At 41.7% G+C, this 16,088-nt stretch overlaps 1 protein-coding gene across 6 annotated transcripts in view; it reads right to left on the reverse strand.

Moving 5' to 3' along the window:
- Window positions 1-16,088, reverse strand: part of ppm1ba (protein phosphatase, Mg2+/Mn2+ dependent, 1Ba) — a 158,463-nt gene that overhangs the window by 95,426 nt on the left and 46,949 nt on the right. The window contains exon 1 of one of the 6 annotated variants that reach the window (XM_048535872.1): window positions 12,555-12,677. The exons of the other annotated variants lie outside the window; for them this stretch is intronic. The gene's annotated coding sequence lies outside the window, so the exon portion shown is untranslated. Of the gene's footprint in view, window positions 1-12,554; window positions 12,678-16,088 lie in introns of those variants that run through there. 6 annotated transcript variants of the gene reach the window in all.

Below are 16,088 nucleotides of genomic sequence, written 5' to 3' on the forward strand. Positions count from 1 at the left end.
GGGTGATTGGCATCACTTCCGGTTTGGCTTTTCAGTGGTCTGTATATCAAGTCCAGTTCAATGTATTTGTTGATCCATAACATAATACCCATAAACGTTGACCTAGCCAAAGGCACAACTGCCACACTGCTGGACGAATCAGGAAGACAGACATTCCATGACACCAACAGCATCAAGGACAGCACCCTGATACTGCTGAATCTGTGCTTCACAACCCACTTCACCTTCAACGACCATACATTCAAACAAATCAACGGAACACCAATGGAATCCCCAATATCAGGACTGATAGCAGAGGCGGTCTTGCAAAGACTAGAATGGACACTAACCAACCCAAACTCTGGCTCCACTGCGTAGATGACACCTTCGTGATTATCAAACGCACATGACCAGAAGAAACCCACCGACACAAGCAATTTCCTCACCAGAATATCCTCACGTTACCCTTCCTAAACAAAATGGTGGAACATAAGATTAGCAGGGAACTCCAGACCAGCATATGCAGAAATACCACCTATACGGACCAGATATTTTATTAGTCCAGCAACCACTCCAACACCCATAAACAGGCCTGCATCGGGACATTATTCAAATGAGCCAAAACACACTGCAGCAACCCAGAATTGTAGAAAGCAGAACCTGAGCACTTACACAGAGTTTTTAAAAGGAATAGATACCCAAAAAGCACAATTTGCTATTACCTCCGCAATAAACTACAACATAGCCTGACACACTAGCCACCCTACTATACATTAGGGACATATCAGACATGGCCACAAGACTACTCAGACCCCGAGGTATCAGAGCAATCTACAAACCAACAACCACCTTACCGACAAATGCAAAGGATCCCATACCCACAACCAATAAAACTAATGTAATACACAAAAATACCAAGCAAGGACTGTGGAAACTTTACATAGGCCAAACTGGAAGAAAGCTGACAATAAGGAATACACGAATAACCAACTAGTTATCAAGAGACACGACCATATCTCACTGGTCTCAGTACACACTGACAAAAAAAAGAGACAAATTCGACTGGGACAACATATCCGTAATATCACAAGCCAAACAGGACATGCCAGGGAATTCCTGGAGGCCTGGCATTCTAACCGGATCTCCATCAACAAACACATTGAACCAGACCCGATATACAAAGCACTGAAGAACAGAACTAGAAGTGATGCCAACCACCCCAGCAAACTGAGGCATACAAATAACAAGCAGGACAGAAGACTGGTGCTTCACTAGAGATGCACCAATGGTGTTACTTAGCAGGGTGATGAAATGTCTGCAATCAAAAACACCAGCTTGGCGAACAAGTCTACAACCTCATCCACAGCCCAAGCTGAAAATCTTCCAAAAACTTTGAAGAACTTGGCAGTAGGAAGGGAATGATCCAGTGGTCATGGTTCACATCACTACCAATGACATAGGTCCAATTTGGACAAAGGCTCTGCTGTTGGAATATGACAAGTCAAGCAGAATTTCAACAAGGTAACAATCTCTGGATTCTTATGCGAACCATTTGCAAATTGACAGAGGATGAAAAGGATTACAATGCATGGCTTAAAGACTAGAATGATGTCGTCACAATTACAACTTTTAAAAGACACTTAGATTTAAGTACATAAATAGGAAAAGTTTGAACGAATACAGATATGGGCTAGGAGCAGGCAGGTGGGACTCGTTTAATTAGGGATTATGTTCATTATGGATTGTTTGGATTGAAGGGTCTGTTTCCGTGCTGTAAGGCTCTAGGACTCCATAAGACCATGAGACATAGGAACAGTTATAAAGGCCATTCAAACCAGAGTCTGTTACAACATTCAATGAGATCACAGCTGATATGATCATCTTCAATTCCACCTTCTCGTCTTTTTCCAATAAATTTTGATTCTCTCAGTGATTAAAAATCTGTTGACCATAGCCTTGAACATACTTAATGACACAGACTTGACACCCCATTACAGTAAAAAATGCCACAGATTCACAACCTTCTCAGAGAAGAAATTCTGCCTTAATTTTTAAACAAAAAAACGTCTTATTTTGAGATTTCACCATCCAGTTCTAGACTGTCCCACAAGGGAAACCTCTCCATGTATGCCCTGTCAAGCTAAGAATATTGTGTACTTCAAAAAGGTCACTTGTCATTCTAAATTCCAATAAATACAGATTCAACCTACTCAACTCCTCCCAAGACAGTCCCTCCACATCTGCTATCAGCCCAGTGAACCTTCTCCAGACTACCTCTAATGTCAGTATATCTTTTCTTAGATAAAAAGAGACCAAAACTGTTCAAAGTATTGCAGCTATGGACTGAACAGAGTCTTATAAAGGTTAAGCAAAAACTTCCTACTTTCATACTCCAGTCCCTTTGAAATAAAGGCAAACATTCCATTTGTCTTCCCTACAACCCAATGAACTTTGGATGTGTTTTTTTTTGCGTTTCATGGATGGGAACTGCCAAACCCTCCTCTTTATTAATGACCTGGAATAAGAAAGTGAATGTACGAAAGCCAGGTTTGCAGAGAAGCTGGAATGCAAATATTGCAAATGACACAAGGAGCCTGCATAATGGTGCAGAAAAGTTAAGTGAGTATAATAAGTAATTATGGCCCCAGAATGGATTTCTTTGGCACACTGGTTATAGAGTGAAATCTCAAAATGCCCCTCTTTTTTCAACTCTCTGCCTCCTATTAGTTAGAAAATTTTCTGTCCATACTACCTCCCACACCATGAGTTCTTATCTTATCTGGGTAGCCTGATGTATGGGCACCTTATCATGAAAGGCATTTCTTTTGTTTTCTGAAAATCCAAATATATTACATCCACTGCTTCCTCTTTATTTATCCTGCTTGTGACTCCCTCAAAGATTTCTTGTAAATTTGTGTGCACAATCTGCCATTCACGAACCCCTGCTGACTTTGTTGTGGATGTCTAAGAACTCTGCTGTTAATTTCTTTATAAAAGGCTCTAACATTATGCTAGGGCCCCTTGCTGTTATAGTAGTGTACATTATACCTCCTGCGTTCATACCTAGACCATTAACCTACCAGTCAAAACAACAGACAAAAAAAATTGGTAAATGGCAAGGAGGAAAGCTTTATACTACAGGATAATGAACACAGCCTGGTCAGATATGTTGAACAGTGGCCAAAGGAATTTAATCTTGAAAAGTGTGTGGTTATGCATTTTGGGAGGACTAACAAGGCAAGAAAACATACATTGAATGGTAGGACATAGGAAGTACAGAAGATCAGAAGGATGTTGGTGCACGTGTCAATGGATCCTTGAAGGCAGTAGAACCCAAGTAAATAAGATAGTTAAGGCAATATATGGGATACTTGCTTCTATTAGTCACGGCATTGAAAAGAAGGGCACACCAAGTTCTGATGCAACTTTATGCAATGTTCATGAGGCCACAATTGGAAATGATAATATGCAGATCAGGTCATCACACTTCAGGAATGACGTAGCTACACTAGAGATGAACAATTCAATTCTGAACAGGGACTAGATAGATAATAAAATGTGAGGCTGGATGAACACAGCAGGCCAAGCAGCATCTCAGGAGCACAAAAGCTGACGTTTCGGGCCTAGACCCTTCATCAGAGAGGGGGATGGGGAGAGGGAACTGGAATAAATAGGGAGAGAGGGGGAGGCGGACCGAAGATGGAGAGTAAAGAAGATAGGTGGAGAGAGTGTAGGTGGGGAGGTAGGGAGGGGATAGGTCAGTCCAGGGAAGACGGACAGGTCAAGGAGGTGGGATGAGGTTAGTAGGTAGCTGGGGGTGCGGCTTGGGGTGGGAGGAAGGGATGGGTGAGAGGAAGAACCGGTTAGGGAGGCAGAGACAGGTTGGACTGGTTTTGGGATGCAGTGGGTGGGGGGGGGGAAGAGCTGGGCTGGTTGTGTGGTGCAGTGGGGGCAGGGGACGAACTGGGCTGGTTTAGGGATGCAGTAGGAGAAGGGGAGATTTTGAAACTGGTGAAGTCCACATTGATACCATATGGCTGCAGGGTTCCCAGGCGGAATATGAGTTGCTGTTCCTGCAACCTTCGGGTGGCATCATTGTGGCACTGCAGGAGGCCCATGATGGACATGTCATCTAGAGAATGGGAGGGGGAGTGGAAATGGTTTGCGACTGGGAGGTGCAGTTGTTTGTTGCGGACTGAGCGGAGGTGTTCTGCAAAGCGGTCTCCAAGCCTCCGCTTGGTTTCCCCAACGTAGAGGAAGCCGCACCGGGTACAGTGGATGCAGTATACCACATTAAGCAGAGGTTCACCTGCACATCTGCCAATGTGGAATGTCATCTTGGGGCCTGGGATGGGGGTGAGGGAGGAGGTGTGGGGACAAGTGTTGCATTTCCTGCGGTTGCAGGGGAAGGTGCCGGGTGTGGTGGGGTTGGAGGGCAGTGTGGAGCGAACAAGGGAGTCACGGAAAGAGTGGTCTCTCCAGAAAGCTGACAGGGGAGGGGATGGAAAAGTGTCTTGGGTGGTGGGGTCGGATTGTAAATGGCAGAAGTGTCGGAGGATAATGCGTTGTATCCGGAGGTTGGTGGGGTGGTGTGTGAGAACGAGGGGGATCCTCTTTGGGCGGTTGTGGCGGGGGCGGGGTGTGAGGGATGTGTTGCGGGAAATACGGGAGACGCGGTCAAGGGCGTTCTCGATCACTGTGGGGGGAAAGTTGCGGTCCTTGAAGAACTTGGACATCTGGGATGTGCGGGAGTGGAATGTCTTATCGTGGGAGCAGATGCGGCGGAGGTGGAGGAATTGGGAATAGGGGATGGAATTTTTGCAGGAGGGTGGGTGGGAGGAGGTGTATTCCAGGTAGCTGTGGGAGTCGGTGGGCTTGAAATGGACATCAGTTACAAGCTGGTTGCCTGAGATGGAGACTGAGAGGTCCAGGAAGGTGAGGGATGTGCTGGAGATGGCCCAGGTGAACTGAAGGTTGGGGTGGAAGGTGTTGGTGAAGTGGACTAGATAGCCTGGGATTGTTTCCCTTAGGGAAGGCTTAAGAAGAACCTGGTTGAGGTGTACAAAAAGTTATGCGGGACATGGATAGGGAGAAACACTTGCCGTTAGTCGAGGATCAAGTTTACAAGGGACAGAGTTTACAATAGGGGGTAGAAGGTTTACAGGGAATTGTAGGAAAAATATTTTCACCTAGATGGTGCTGGATGTCTGAAACTCTCTACCTAAAACAGGACAGACACACAAGAATCCTCAAGACATTTAAGTCGTATTTAGGAGAGCACTTGAAATGCCATTGCGTAAAGGCTGTGGGCCATATGGTACAAAATGTAATGATAATATACATACTTGATGACTGGCACAGAACAATGTGCCAAAAGACCTTTTTCAGTGCTGTGAAAACTACATGATGTTAGTTCAGGTGATGGGTCAACACTGCAGCCCGAGTGTGCTTCTGGATGCCATTTCATCCAGGGCAAAGTATTATTAAGTGTTTGAAGTTTAAGCATCTTCAACTCAGAGTTCACAAACTGGAAGCCAAACTACAAACACTGCAGCACACAGTAGGAAGGGAAGGTTACTGGATTCCTTGTACAAAAAGGCAATCACAATTGGGTCTTCTGATTTTATCAATAGTCGGCGACAGGAGGGTGTAACTGTGAGTGAGGCAGTTTAAGAGGTTCAAAGGGCAGGAGTAAGCCTCTGCAATTGTCTAATAGGTTTGAGGTTCTCTTCGCCGGTGTGGATGTGCAAATTGACCATGGTGTTGCAGTACAGAAAGTTATTCAAGTGAGGGGAGCATCAGAGAACGAGTAGTAGGTGACAGAAAGTGTGGAAGATTGATACCAATCTCTGCAGCAAAGAGCGAGAATTCAAATGCCTTCCTCGTGCCAGAGCGTCAAGCATCTATTCAGGTCTGAATAGGGACTTGCAATGCAATTTTTTTTGTGGAGGGGTGGGAAAGACAGGAGGGTTCTGTGGTGATGATCCATGTCAGTACCAACATCGGCAGAAACAGGGAAAAAGGTTCTACAAAGAGGAACTAGGCACTAAATTACAAAGTAGAGCCTTAAAGGTTGATAATCTCTGGATCATAATCTGATTAGCATTTGATTTAGCAAACAGTGTATAAAATTAACAAGACAAACATGTAGCTCAAAAGCTGGTGCAGGAGAAGTGAGTTCCAGTTCCTTGCTAAGCAAGTGCTGTTAATCACATAGCTACAAAAGTAGAGAGGGCCTTAAACTACATAGTAGGGTCAAGGGATCAAACATGGAAGGACATGATGTATCAAATACTGAGGACAAGGGAAGAAAATAGAAATAAATCTCAAACTGCATACGATTAGTAACAAAGTATACTAACTGAGTTCATGCTGAAGTGAATAGGATTTGGAAGACATTACAGAGACCTGCTCCACAATGACAGACTGAACCCTTGGATTGCAACATACACTGCGCTCAAGAAAAACAGGATACTGGGTAAAGGTGGAGGGCTAGCACTGTTAATTAAGATTGGCTTGGAATGTAATTACACTTAGATTTCCTATAGGCATTTGATAAAGATGCCATTTTACAGAAAGCAAAACCTCATGGTTTAAGAGTAACATATTAGCACGGATAAAAAGTTGGCTGATAGTCTGCAGAAAACAATTTGCAGAAATGTGTCTTAAGTAGACTGGCAGGATAAATGCGTAGGCAAAAATTTGGTAGTTGGTGTATAATCCAGGAAAATGTGAAGTCATTCACTTTATCAGGTAGAACAAAACAGCAGAGTTACTAATCAAATGAAGAATAACTGCAGAATTTCAAGTGTACGTGGATTTCAGTGCTCTGGTACTAGATTTCCAAATCATTAGTATGCAAATGCAGAAGGGAATTAAGGTGGCAAATGGGTGACATCATTTTATCCAAGAGGAACTGAATATAAAAGAAAGGAGACAGAAGACAGCATATGCTAGAACCCAAGGTAGATAAACCAGAAGCTGGAAGAACACAGGAAGCCAGGCAGCTTCTAGGGAAAGGAGAAGTCAACGTTTCGGGTATTACTGTTCTTCATGACTGGATGTGGGGGGGGTCGGGGTATCTTCAAATAAAGAGCAACGGTGGGGAGAGCAGCAGAACGGTAGTGATGGATGGATCCGATAGTAGGTATGGCTTGGTCAGTGATGGGAGGGATGAATCTGGTTGGTAGCTGGAAGGGAGGAGAGGGCAGTCGGTGGAATGGGAGGCAGGAGGTGGGATTGGAAAAGGAGCCAGGGATGGGTGGGAAGGTTATTTGGAATTAGAGAACTCATTGTTAAGTCCTCTGGGCTGTAGCATGCTTAGGCGGAAGATAAGGTGTTCATAGATCATAGATTCCCTACAGTGTGGAAACAGGCCCTTTGGCCCAAAAGGTCCAAACAGATTCTCAAAGCACCCGCCCAAACCCACCCCGCTACAACCCATCTAATCTACCCATCCCCAAACACTACAGGGAAATTTAGCATGGCCAATCCACCTAGCCTGCACATCTTTTGGACAGTCGGAGGAAACCAGACCAGCCGGAGGAAACCCATGCAGACACGGTGAGAACGTGCAAACTCCACACAGACAGGCGTCCGAGGATGGATGGAATCCAACCCGGGTCCCTCTAGCAAAAAGAATCCTAACCAAGTCAATCACTCCTTCTACGTCAGACCTGCGATCCATGAATCAGCCTGGTAAACATTTGCTGCGCTCCCTCGAGAGCAAGAGCATCCTTCCTCAGAAATTGCACAAAATATTCCAGGTGTCGTCTCACCAAGGCCCTGTACAATTGTGACAACACAACCTTGTTCGTATTCAAGAAACCTTTCATGATGAAGGCCAACATACCATTTGTCTTTTTTACTGCCTGCTTACCTTCAGCGACTGGTGCACAAGGATACCCAGGTCCCGCTGCACACTTCCTCCTCCCAATTTATAGCCTTTTGTGTAGTAACCTACCTTCTTGTTTTTCCTTCCGTAGTGAATAATTTTACATTTATCCAAATTATACTGCATCTGCCGTTAATTTGCCCATTCACCCAACCTGTCCAGATCATGCTAGAAGATCTCTGCATTCTCGTCACAGTTCACCCTCCCACCCAACTGGGTAATATCTTCAAATTCTGAGATGTTACATTTTGTTCCCTCATCTAAATCATTAAGATATATTGTGAATAACTGGGGCCCCAGCACATCACTGATTACTGCCTGCCAATTTGAAAAGGACCCATTAATTCCTACTGGTGATAATGGGAACTGCAGATGCTGGAGAATCCAAAATAACAAAGTGTGAAGCTGGATGAACACAGCAGGCCAAGCAGCATCTCAGGAGCACAACTCTTTGTTTCCCCTCTGCCAACCAGTTTCCTATCTATCTCAATACACTTCGCCGCTCTCCCCCCACCCCACCAATTCCTATGCGCTGTACTCTTGCACATTAATTGCTTATGTGGAATGTTGTCAAATGTTTTCTGAAAGTCCATTGGCTCCTCCTATCCAAGTGGATTCATCACTCCCATGAACCAATGAGGTCATACCTACTACTGGTGTCTACCTATCACCACCATTCCACTACCAGTATGCCCCCCACCTTATTTTGCAGCTCCCCCTACTCCCACATCCAGCCTCAAAGAAGGGTAATATCCAAAATGTTGACTTCTCTTTTCCTCCAGATGCTACCTGGCTTGCTGCGTCCTTCCAGCTTCCTGTTTGTCTATGAAAGGAAGGAGGTTATTCTTCAGTTATACACAGAGTTGGTGAGGCCACATTTTGAAAAACAGTGTGGTTTTGGTCTCCTTGTTCAAGCATGTAAATGCATTGGAGATGGTTCAAATGTTGTTCATTGGATTGATAACTGGAATGAGAGCGTTGTTCCATCATTTGAACAAGCTGGGCTTGATTCCACTGGAGTTAACAAGAGACAGGGGTGGCACAATAGAGGTGTATAAGATTCTGAATGGTTCTGAAAAGATGTTTTGTCTTGGTGGTCAGTCCAAAACTGGAGGCAGTTAATAAGTTGATACTATTAGTTCAGAGATAAGAACTTTATTCTCTTAGATGTTTTGCTACTTTGAAACTCTCAGGATGAGAAGGCAATGGAGGCTCTGTCAGAGAGTTTACTTTAAGATTGATGTTGCCATTTCTGGTCAGTCTGGAGAAAAGGCAGGAAAGTGAATTTAGAAATTATCAGATCAGCCGTGATCTTGTTAAATGGCAAAGTATGGTCTAATGGAAGCAGAGGTAACTGAAACATTATAGTGAGCAAACAAATGAAAAATAAGGCAATGAGAAAAGGTGGCAATACATAAACAATCAGGGCCAGACTGGATGTGTTCAGGCATACAGATGAAAACACAGGTGAATACCATGGAAGCACAGGCAAAAACTTCAAACTAAGATGTGCCAGAGGAATTTGAGGATTGTAAATGTTGCATCCTATTTTGAGCAAGGTGTAAGTGTAAACTCAACAACTACTAACCTATCAGTTTAACCTCAATGCAAGTCACCTTTTAGAAATAATAATCCTGAACAATGTTGATAGTCACTTGGACAAGTATGGATTTATTTGAAAGATAATTTGTATAGATCTGTTCGAGACAAAGTGTTTAATCAACCTGATTGATGAGGTAACAGAGCAGATTGAGTGTCCATGGACATTTGATAAAATATCACATAAGAGGTTGTACAGCAGAAGTCAGACTCCATGAAAAAAAACATACAAAACAGTCAATGGAAGAACAGATACAAGACTGTCTAAGTCAAGTGAATTCCGAACAGTGAATAATTGCTTTCTCGATTGGAGGTGGTTACACAGTGGAGTTTCCCAGGTGTCAGTACAAAGGTCAGTGTTCCTTTTCCCGCCTCCAAGATTAAAATGCGGCACAACTGCATAATTTTAAAAATTGCAGATAGCTCAAAACTTGGAGACACTAAATGAGGAGAATAAAAGATTGACTTTAAGACAACAAACACAGAGTCAGGGACTACACAAATATGTGGCAAATGAAATTGCAAGGTGGAGATGTGTAAGTTAATGCATTTTGGCAAGAACAATGAGGGACAATTCAAAACAAATGCTAAGATTCTGAAGGGAATGCAGGAGCAGAAACACTGAGCAGGATAGCTGCACTAACCCTTGAAGTTGGAAAGAAAAGTTGGAAAAGTTAGAAGGAATACAGATATGGGATTTATAAAGAAAAGCAGAAAGCAGTTGTGATAAAATTATCAAACAGTGAATCAGCCTCAACAAGACTGTTGTATTCAATTTTGAGCACCACATTGAGGGATGTGAAAACTCTAGCAACAGCACAGAAAATATCCTTAAGAATGATTCCAGGAATTTGAAGTTTTGATTTAATTAAGGAGTCTTCAAAAATTTCGAAGAGGCAGATCAGGTTTAACTGAGCTAATTTAACTTTTTGATGAAATAACAGAGAAGGTTGAAGAAGGAAACAAAGTGGCTGTTACCTATTTAGACTTCAAGAAAACAGCTGACAATTTACAATAAAGGCTGATTCATAAAATGAAAGCTCATAGATCAGGAGAATAACTCAGTTGGATGAAAAAAAAATTGCTTGAAAGTCAGAAAGTGGAAGACAGCACGTCATGGTAAACAGTTATTCTTGAGTCTGGACCACTGTGAACGGAGGACTTCACTTAAACGCCACTGCCTTCTCAATGTATTTTACTTCAATAGCTAAATCATATCATCAGTTATAAACTTGGAGATATGACTAGCCCTGAAGATGATAAACTACTGGTAATAGAATATAGTAGGCTAACAGAACGAGCAGACAGTGACAGAGAAGTCCAAAGTGTTATATTTTGGCAGAAAGGACAGGAAGAATATTTCAGCACAACTGACAAAGTGTACAGAGCAAGAAACACAGGAATTCATGAGAACTGATTTTTGAAGATGGGAAGACATTATAAGGAAGTAGCTAGTAAAGCATAAAGAATCTTGCAAATCAGACAGAGGTAATGAGCACAAGGATCAGGGAAGTTACGTTCAACATTTATAATGCTTTGGTCAAGCATTACATCCAACTCTGATCACCATCTTTAGGAAGGATATAGGTGTGTCAAGAAGATGCAGAGGACACTAAAATGGTTTCTGTGATGAAGGATTTTAGCAATAAGGTTAGCTGGAGAGGCTGTGTTTATTATCATTGAGGAAAAGATGACTGTGGGGAAATCTGAAGATCTACAAGATTATGACATGCATAGATTAGGTAAGAAAATTTATTCTGACTTAGCTGATGGTACAAGGGCCAGAATACACAGCTTTAAAAGATTTTAGCAAGAGTCACAGCAGAAATGCAAAGAAGAACCATTTGTATGCAGGCAATTTAAAATGATCCGGAACTTGTTGCCTAAGTGGGCAGGCAATGGCCTAGTGGTAGTATCACTAGACGATTAATCCAGACACCCAGGTAATGTTCTAGGAAGCTGAGTTCAAATCCCTCCAAGGGAGTTGACAGTCTAATTACGATAATGAAACTGTTGTCGATTGTCAGGAAACTCTCACCTGATTCACTGATGCCTTTATGGAAGCAAACTGCCATTCCTCACCCCATCTGGCCTGCACGTGACTCCAGATCCACAATGAGACTGACTCTTAACAGTAGGGATGGGCAATAAATACAGGTGTTGCCAGTGCTGCCCACATCCCATGAATGAATAACGAAGAGGGTGATCAGTTATGTGAATAGATTGGCAAAATTATATGTTTGGCCTTAGAAAAGGAAAGGTCAACGAGATGTGATGGAAAATCAACAGCAACTTGACCTTTTACACAGGGCTTTTAAAAGTCTGCAATGTGCTGGGGCCAAATTCAATGTTGGTTCTGAAAAGTGAATTGCATATACGTCTAAAGACAAAAGTTACACGGTCTGTAAATGGGCACAGAGTAGGGATATTATCATGTAGTAGGGTCTGACAGGCTACACTCACTAAATTATTCCTGTTGCTGCACAGATGTCCAAGGTCTACAGTAACAACTTCTGGAACCAGAAATCCATGTCAATTGGCACACACAGATCCTGAGTGGTCTTGCACCTTACAGAGAATGTTATGGGCAGGGCCGTCCAAGACCAAATGAAATTAGATGATGGTGATTATATGTTTAAGGGATAATGGAGTAAGAACTGGATTTATATGCAGAAGTAACAGAGTTTTCTGAGGTGGGAGTTGGAATAAAACTGGCAAAAAAGACAGATGTCTGGACACTATCTAACCAACTTTTAACTTCTGGTATCTATGTGTTTTTGCAGAAAACATTTAGCTGTTTGCAATTCAGAATAGAGCCTCAGAAAAAGATAAAGCAGCTTCCAAAACTATAATTAAGGGACTGCAAGTCTAATTGGAAGAGTGTATTGGTTGGGCGCCCAAACAAGGCCAGATGCCAGTTTTGAAATCTTAAGAGTTGAGTATGACTACAAAAGATCTCAAGGTAGAAAACATGACAAAAAAAATTCAATACACAACATAGAAATTTCAAAACTCAATCATTGGAATTGGGAACTTCCAGGAACATGCACCTGATTATTTTAGTGATATTTCTTTCGCATACCTGTGATGGGTTCTTAAGTGCAGGAGAGTTTATTGTTCTTTTGGGATGGGTGGTGAATGCTTTTCAGGTTGCAGAGTTAAAAAGATCAACCAGTCAAAAGTACTTTTTCAGCAGAAATTCACACTGTTGTTGAGGTAGTAGATGTAGCGTATTTATTCACAAAAATATTGGAAGAAATTCTACAAAACAAAGATTCAGCGGTTATTACACACGGTGTACTTCACTGATCTTATGTCCATTGATACATCTGACAAAATGCACGAGTGAAAAAAGGGATTGGTATTGCAGTTTAAAATAAATTGAGGACAGAGAAGTTCCAAAATTGAAAGCCAAAAGCAACATTCGATAATTTGATTGCTTTAATCTAGAAAGGAGCAGACTTCAAAAATGCTAAAACGGGAAAAAGGACATTTGGAATTCAAATGAGCATAAAATGGAAAATGTTAACACTATCTTTGTTTTGTTAATTTTTCATTATTGAATATTAACTTCTTTCATAAATAATAATGGTGAATGTCTAGTACAGTCTGGCAGGGCTGCCAAAAATGAAATAGAATTCATAAACAAGTGTATGATAATTGATGGATAATTGGGTGAGAACTGGGTACACATATTTCAAAAACAACTCCGACATATTGAAATTTTGTGGTGCAAGTTGAATAAAATAGTGATTAGAAAAGTATACACCTGTATTTTAGCTATCTAACCTTTAACCTTTGGTGTCTATCCGGAGAGCAGGGATAGCCGAGTGAAGCCATGGAAGGATTCTGGAACAAAGACACGAATTTTAAAAGTTGCTGCTTGACCAGATGGTAGGTCAAGAAGCACAAGGGTGATTCGGTGAATGGGATTTAATCAGAGTTAAGGAACAGGCAAAGTTTCAATCGCCTCACCTTACATTGGACACAATGTGGGAGGCCAGCCAGGAGATGATCAAGGCATTAATGACAACTTTAGCAGCAGATAGGCAGCTACATGAGAAAAGTTAGACAATGGTATAGACCTGCAAAACAGGCAATGTAAATGTACTCCAGAAGCTCAACTGCAACACCTAGATGACAAACAAGCTGGCTTAGTGTCAGTCTACTGACAAGGAGAGGAGGGTGGAGTTTTGAGAGGGTAACAGTAATAAAAAAGCTCAATCTTGTCACTATGAACTGCAAAGATCCAGCACTGATTTTTGATAAGCAGTATAATTTATTAGCAGTGCAAGAGTCAAGAGAGGTTGTTGTAAGGCAGCACTGTATGCCATCAGCTTAGAAGTAGAAATTAACACTTTTCAGATCAAGTCACGAAGGGCAACATGCAAATGAGAAATGGGACGGAGAAGGAGCATGATACATCCTTGCGGAAAACCATGGATAACACCGCAGAAGCAAGAAGATAAGTCCCCGAAAGTGATATCATAGCTAGGAGAGATTAGTTAAGAAAGGAACCAGGTGACAGCAGTCACACACCGTTGGTTGACAGTGTGGAGGGATACAGGTCTCTTGTTGTGGTACAATGATAATGACCCTATTTCTCAGCCAGGACACCAGAGTTCAAACCTAACTGCTCCCAAAGTGTATAAAGAATCTCTGGCCAAGTCAATTAGAACATTTGTCAGTGAAGAGGTTTGGGAGAAGATGTAGTCGTCAATCAGGCCAGAGGTTGCAGACAAGTCGAGAAGGAAGGTTTACTTTTGTCAGTGATATAGTGTGTCATTTGTGACTTCGCTAAGAGCCTTCTTTGGTGTTTTGGCAGGGGTGGATTTGAAGGATACCAACATCAGGTTCTGGTAAAGTATTTTGCCAGCAATACATTTGAGGAATTCAGACAGGAAAGGAGGGCAGTATCATTCGCATTAGCTGATCTTAGGGGGAACAGATGCTAATGGTTTTGGGCAAGAGATGCAAGGGTGATGGAGAAAAAAACATTTTTGTCTATTTTATATTTGAAACCTGCTCCCAAAGAAGGTGGAAGAAGCTGAGACAATAAATTGTTTAAAAGCAAATTTGATTAGCAAAAGAAAAATTTGCATGGCTATAGAGTTACAGCCAAATAGATCATGCCAATACAAGTCCTCTGCACAGCAATAGGTTAAATGGCCTCCTTCTGTGCCATATGACTCCAACCATTTGGTGACTGTTGAAGCTGATAATATGCACATTGGCTGCTGGGTTTCCTACATGAAACTTTGAAATTAATTCACTAACTGTAAAAATGCTTTGGGACTTCCAGAAGTCATGAAATGAGCCACACAAATACAAGCCCTTTTTTCTTAATGGTATAACCGTGGAGTTCTAGCATCAGATAGCTCGATAATTTTTGCATCTTTTTATAAGATGATCACACTGCATACTGTACTCAAGTGTAGATAAACCAAGGTTCAATACAATTTTGATTTCACTCCTCTACTTTGAATTCTATCTTTTTAAGAAATAACCTTTTTTGGCTGGTTTGTAATGGCTTTATTGATTTAGTGTCGTACCTTTTTCATAAATTAGCACTGTCCAATCCCTTTAGTCCTCGACAATTGAGATTATTTTCTTTTACACTGGACCAGTTTGATTGAAGAGCCCGTTTTGTTGCTTTAAATATTGTACAATGCACTATGGGAACCCCATGGTTTACTTATCAATAAATCACATTTACTCATGTTGAAATTCATTTACCAATTACATATGCATATTTTTCAAGTTCCATGATTTTGTTTTAAAGAAACCGTTCTTTTCAATGTTGACAATCCCTCCCAATGTTTTCGCATGTAAGTTTTTACAACTGTTGCTTTTGATTCCAAAAATCAAAACTGTGAACAATAGCAGATCCTTCACATTTGTTTATGTAGAAAGCAGGAACAGGATTAGGCCATTCAGTCCTGTGAGACTACTCCACCAGTCATAGCTGGTCATCCAACTCAATAACCTGCTCCCATTCCTACCACCCACTCCAATATCCCTTGATTCCTTTAGCTCCAAAGTGCTATGTCCAATTCCTTGAAATCATACAATGTTTTGGGATTAACTGCTTTAGAGGTAACAAATTCCACAGGCTCACCAGTCTGTGGGTGAAGAAATTTCTCATCTCAATCCTCCATGTATAGCTTATATCATCATGAGTTACCCATTAACCCTACACTCTATTTTGTCTTTAAACCTGAGAGTTACATGCTCTAATTACTGCCCCTTGTTTCTGGACGCTATGACCTCCTTCATTAGTAGTGTATATGACATCTGATCAAATATCTTTTGGGATGCTAGTTGCATGCAGGAGATCCAACATACTTGTCAGGTCCAGTTAGCTCCTCAAAAATAATTCAAAGCAATTGATCAACCAAAATTTAACTCTCTGAAATTTATCTTGACTGCTGTTATGAAGGCACTTCCATTATTGATTTTTATAAAGTCTCATCTGAAAATTGTTTCATTTGAAGTACTGAGGAGATATTTAGACTTTTTGAAGGATATATGCAAAGGATAACATGGAACACTTGTCTTGCAAAACCACTTAAACTGAGACATGTGACTTGCTTTATGGCCTTCAGGGGCTGTGGCT

The sequence above is a fragment of the Stegostoma tigrinum genome, chromosome 9, assembly GCF_030684315.1.
Source record: "Stegostoma tigrinum isolate sSteTig4 chromosome 9, sSteTig4.hap1, whole genome shotgun sequence".
Lineage (NCBI taxonomy): Eukaryota > Metazoa > Chordata > Chondrichthyes > Orectolobiformes > Stegostomatidae > Stegostoma > Stegostoma tigrinum.